Raw genomic sequence first — 6400 nt, forward strand, 5'->3', positions numbered from 1 at the left:
TATTACTTCCATTCTTTCTCTGCTGAGACGGGCGTATGAAGATGGAGGAGAGCATCAGTGAGGTTATGCTAATAAATTAAGAGACTTGTTGAAACTACTCGTGTGTTTAGGAAGACCGTATTAGCAAAAATAAAGACCGTTTATCGGCCTTGCTGTGTTTGCCTTTAATAAGCTGCAGCGGTAATTCGGCCAACTAAACCGCTAGATATGTAGTCACAACACATCTTCAGTACGAGTGTAAATGTAAAAAATTTAAATATTACCTAAACGACCCGATTCGTAAAAAAAAAAAAATGAATGAGCTACTGTATATGGAATGCAGTCGAACACCTCCAGGTGTAAATACAGGATAAAAGTGCCCTTAAAATATAGCCATTACCTTTGTTCAACTAGTGATTTGTTATACTATGGAGCTAATTTCTTTTAGATGTAATTAATCAGAATAATAAATATGTAATGTCAGATCTTGTGATAAATCCGTTATCAGTCTTCACTTTTCAAAATGAGAAATCATTTTCATTATGTTAACGTTGATCTGTATTTTTATATAAATTGTATTTTCAAAAACGTGATTATTATGGCGTGCCATAATATGGCGTTAAACACGTAACAATAACTTAACAGTCATTTACTTCGAACTTCATGCAAAGTACTCAAAAAGAAGAAAGTAAAACAAATTCAGCCCTCCTCCAGGAGAAAAAGAAGAGCGACGAGCAAAAAATAAAAAAGTTTGTTTTTTTTAAACATAAGTGATTCATAACATTAGATAGATAGATACTTTATTAATCCCAAGGGGAAATTCACATAATCCAGCAGCAGTATACTGATACAAAGAAACAATATTAAATTAAATAGTAATAAAAATGAAAAGAATTAAAATAAAATTAATGTTCACATTTACTCCCCCGGGTGGAATTGAAGAGTCGCATAGTGTGGGGGAGGAACGATCTCTTTAGTCTGTCAGTGGAACAGGACGGTGACAAAAGTCTGTCACTGAAGCTACTCCTCTGCCTGGAGATGACACTGTTCAGTGGATGCAGTGGATTCTTCATGATTGACAGTAGTTTGCTTAGTGCCCGTCGCTCTGCCACAGATGTTAAACTGTCCAACTTTAATCCTACAATGGAGCCTGCCTTCTTAACAAGTTTGTCCAGGCGTGAGGCGTCTTTCATCTTTATGCTGCCACCCCAGCACACCACCGCGTAGAAGAGGGCACTCGCCACAACCGTCTGGTAGAACATCTGCAGCATCTTACTGCAGATGTTGAAGGATGCCAACCTTCTCAGAAAGTATATTCTGCTCTGAGCTTTCTTACATAGAGCATCAGTATTGGCAGTCCAGTCCAATTTGTCATCCAGCTGCACTCCCAGATATTTATAGGTATGCACCCTCTGCACACAGTCACCTCTGATGATCACAGGGTCCATGAGGGGCCTGGGCCTCCTAAAATCCACCACCAGCTCCTTGGTCTTGCTGGTGTTAAGGTGTAAGTGGTTTGAGTCGCACCATTTAACAAAGTCTTTGATTAACTTTCTGTACTCCTCCTCCTGCCCACTCCTGATGCAGCCCATTACAGTCAGTCATTGGCCCAGAATGCTTGTTTGGCTCTAAAAATAACATTACTTAATTTTTGCCATGTTTTTAAAAGATTTATACATATCCTCTGAGAGAGAATTTTATTTTCTCAAATAGGAGATGATAAAGAATGCTGCTTATCCACTAAGTTATAAAGGGTGGGTTGAAATTCTTCCAGCTAAGGAAGACATGTCTGTGTGTTAGTTGTGTAATACAGGCAGTTACAATCAGAGTGATTCTAAGACCAAGGCTGTCTGAGAAGTATGTAAAGATCTTTGTCCAAAATGATGCTAATTTAGAGCATTCCCAAAACATATAATCTTGTGAAGTTGGAGCTAGATGGCATTGCTTGTAGGTTGGATCTTGCCCTGGGTATATTTTGGACAATTTTAAACAAGATAAATGTGATCGATGAAAGAGCTGTAGTTGAATTAAGGAATGTTAAGCACATGTAGAAGGTTGGTGATTATTTTATACTCCCATTTTCATAACCCCCTTATCCAGGGCAAGCTATTGTGCCTATCTGAGTAATCATCAGGTGCAAGGCAAGAACAGTACCTGCACAGGATGCCAGTCCATCACAGGGTGAACACAGAAGCACACTTAAATGCATGGGAAGCACTTTGTTTGTCCCCACAGGAAAATGTGGCTTTTTATAGAAGCTCTATGTAAATATTGTCATAACAAACCATAAATACACAATATAATGGCTAACACTTTTAATTTAAGTAAAGATAAAAAGCAGTCACAATGAGGCATTATAAAGCCATATTGCCATTGTTATAAAGAGAATCCCAGTAGTGTTTCTTGACACACTTCAGCTGAATAATTTGTTGGCAGAAAGTACTCCATGTTAAGTGTGCAAAAGAGGATATGCAACATTGTTCATAATCTCACTTTTTTTTGTTCTCATTCTCTCTTTTGCTTTTACCTCCAGTAGGTCAAGAATGTGTCCAATAATTGAGTCTTTATAATAAACTTGGTGGGTTTGAAGTGATATTACTGACTCAGCAAACCACAGTGTTGCAATGTCCATTACAGAGATGCAGAAAATATAAAGGATGTCACTGCCCACATTAAAGGGGCACATTCTCCTCAGAGACTGGAAGTAGAGGCCATTTTTGTGTGGCAGAAGTCAATTAGCAGTTCCTTGGTTTTGTTGATGGTGCTTTGCAGACACTTCTTTCTGCACCAAGAAACAATGGTTCTCTACCTGACTGTTCTCCACCTTACTCCTCTCCTCTGTCTCACCCTTGTTGCTAATACTTCCCTTCAGTTCAGAATAATCTGAGAATTTCTGCATGTGACATGACCTGGTGTTGTATTTATTGAATGAGGAGTACAAAGAGAAAGAAGAGGGCAGGACTGCTACTTGTGGTTGATTGTTATATGGTTTGAAATATTAGGGGTGTAGTAGTCTACTTTTGTTGGGTTCCTGCACATGATGGGATTTATGGGAATGAAAAGGCAGATAGTCTACCTAAAAAAACAAGTAAAAGGCCAGAGGTGGATGTACTAATTAGTATGAGAAGTGAAGTCTTGCAAAACTGGCTGGGATCAACAAGTGGCAGATGATATGGGGTAATAGAAAAATGGGTATGTGGGTGATATCATGCATCGTGTAGATCAGTGGAAGGGAAATGTCTGATGTGTAAAAACAGGAAGGATGATGTGTGGCTGGGAAGGTTGAAACTTGGAGATACTGGTTTAAACTCCGCAATAATACTAATGAGAAAGCATGACAATGGTATGTATGAATCATGAATGTTACCAGCAATGGAAAAACAAATAATGATGGTTTGTTCCATATACAGTCCATCCATCCATCCATTATCCAACCCGCTGTATCCTAACTACAGGGTCACGGGGGTCTGCTGGAGCCAATTCCAGCCAACACAGAGCGCAAGAAAGGAAACAAACCCCAGGCAGGGCGCACACACCAAGCACACACTAGGGACAATTTAGGACCACCAATGCACCTAACCTGCATGTCTTTGGACTTTGGGAGGAAACTGGAGTACCTGGAGGAAACCCACGCAGAAATGGGGAAAACATGCAAACTCCACGCATGGATTACCCGGGAAGTGAACCTAGAGTCTCCTAACTGCTAGGCAGCAGCGTTACCCACTGTGCCACCTCCATATACAGTATTTAAGTAAAACTTTTTGAAGAAAATAATTGGAAATACAAAAGGATTTGAAGTGAGAGTGGACCTAGGAGTTAAAATGGGTCAAATGAGGTACATAGTGTGGTAATTACATTTATAATCAAAACAGTTTCTGGGTGGGAGAATCTGGAGAATTGGCCATTTCTCTCTCACACTCCAAGTACAGCCGTCTCCAAAAATTTTGAGAATGACACAAATATTCATTTTCACAAAGTTTGCTGCCCCAGTTTTTATGATGGCAATTTGCATATACTCCAGAATGTTATGAAGAGTGATCAGATGAATTGCAATTAATTGCACAATCCCTCTTTGCCATGAAAATGAACCTAGTCCCAAAAAACCGATTTCCACTGTTGTTGTGAAGACGGAGAAAGTCCAGCAAGTGCCAGAACCATCTCCTACAGTTAATTCAGCTGCTGGATTGGGGCACCACCAGTGCAGATCTTGCTCAGGAATGGCAGCAGGCAGGTGCGAGTGCATCTGCATGCACAGTGAGGCAAAGACTATTGCAGGATGGCCTGGTGTCAAGAAGGGCAGCAAAGAAGCCATTTCTCTCCAGGAAAAACATCAGGGACAGACTGATATTCTGCAAAAGGTACAGGGATTGGATTGCTGAGGTAAAGTCATTTTCTCTGATGAATCCCCTTTCCGATTGTTTGGGGCATCCAGAAAACAGATTATCAGGAGAAGAAAAGGTGAGCACTACCATCAGTCCTATGTGATGCCAACAGTTAAGCAACCCTAAACCATTCATGTGTGGGGTTGCTTCTCAGCCAAGGCAGTGGGCTCACTCACAATTTTGCCTAAGAACACAGCCATGAATAAAGAATGATACAAAAACATCCTCTGAGAGCAACTTCTCCCAACCATCCAAGAACAGTTTGGTGACGAACAATGCTTTTTCCAGCATGATGGAGCACTGTGCCACAAGGCAAAAGTGATAACTAAGTGGCTCAGGGAACAATGCATCGTAATTTTGGGTCCATGACCAGGAAACTACCAAGATTTTTAACTTGTGGTCAGTCCTCAAAAGACAGGTGGACAAACAAAAACCCATAAATTCTGACAAACTCTGCATTGATTATTCAAGAATGTGCTGCCATCAGTCAGGATTTGGTCCAGAAGTTGATTGACAGCATGCCAAGGCGAATTGCAGAGGTCTTGAAAAGAAGGACCAACACTGAAAATATTGACTCTTTGCATAAACCTAATGTAATTGTCAATAAAAGCCTTTGAAACTTACAAAATACTTGTAATTATACTTCAGTATGCATAATAACATCTGACAAAAAGATCTAAAAACACGGAAGCAGTAAACTTTGTGAAAACCAATACTTGTGTCATTCTCAAAACGTTTGGCCACGACTGTACAGTAGGTGGTGGTAATGCATCTTTAAAATGAATGTGGACCGCCATAAATGGAAAGAAGAAAACTATTCTAATGTGGCTGTTTAAGATCTGAGTTTGATACCTCCAGTTTAAAGGAAAGAATAAGGATAAAAGTTGGAATTAGCATAAACTGTCCTAATAAATGGGGAGAATTACGTCAGGAAGGGCATCCGGTGTGAAATTTTGCCAAATCAATATGCAGACAATACAAATTTCCATACCGGATCGGTCGAGCCCCGGGTTAACAATGACCGCCACCAGTACTGTTAGCCAACAGGGTGCTGGCAGAAATCGGGCTACTGTTGGCCAAAGAAAAAGAGGGTGAAGAAGATGGGGGAGACGTGTCCGGAGGCAGGAGGAGAAGAGGAAAGTAAAAAGAGTGGAAGGTTTATGGATGTGGTATAAAAGAGGTCATGCAGGTGATGGATGTAACAGAACAAGATGCAGAGGACAGAAAGATATGGAAGAAGATGATCTGCTGTGGCAACCGAGAGCCGAAAGAAGAAGATAAGAAATATAATGATTTACTTCATGGGATAGTACATAATAAACATGAGTAGTTGTGTCAAATATTTGAAAAATTAAAATGCACTGTGTAAATTTTTAATATTTAAATATTCACGATTGTAATAAAAATTTGCAATTTTTGCTTTGTGCTCTCCCCCACCATAACCTATCTTCTGTGGGGGAGGAGCAAAAGCTTTAGATTCATCAAAAATGTTGATCTGGTTTTGGATGGAACTTGATGTTTTAGGGTCCCCTTATAACGAAAGCATTAATATCTCCATGATGGGTGTGTATCTGTGTGTCAGAATTTCTTGAGGACGGTCTAGAGCTAAAATGGTTGGACAGAAAAATACCAAACTCAAACCTTAAGCCTGTAATGAGATGATGATGTGCTCATTAGTTTTTGAGCCAAATCATGTAAGAAAGGGGACACTCTACAGGAACCCTCAAATACTTTAATTCTGTAATTATGAATTCTTCTCGTCAATTGCTATACCTATCTTATGATCAGAGAGATCAGCATCAGAGCGGTAAATAATTACTGAAATGTTATAGAATAGTTTAGGTAACTTGATTCCTAGGGCGCAAAGCCTACTGACACTCACGTCCGAATTTTTCACCCTCTGACAGAGGTCCATAGGGGGCTAGATCCCTGGTAATGGATAAAAAAATAATACATTTCTAAGCAGTTACTTTGATATAGTCAAAAATCTGTCATTTTTAACCTTCTGGGAGTGGCTCTTAGAGGGCAATAATCAAATA

This window comes from Polypterus senegalus, chromosome 12 (genome assembly GCF_016835505.1).
Source record: "Polypterus senegalus isolate Bchr_013 chromosome 12, ASM1683550v1, whole genome shotgun sequence".
NCBI lineage: Eukaryota > Metazoa > Chordata > Cladistia > Polypteriformes > Polypteridae > Polypterus > Polypterus senegalus.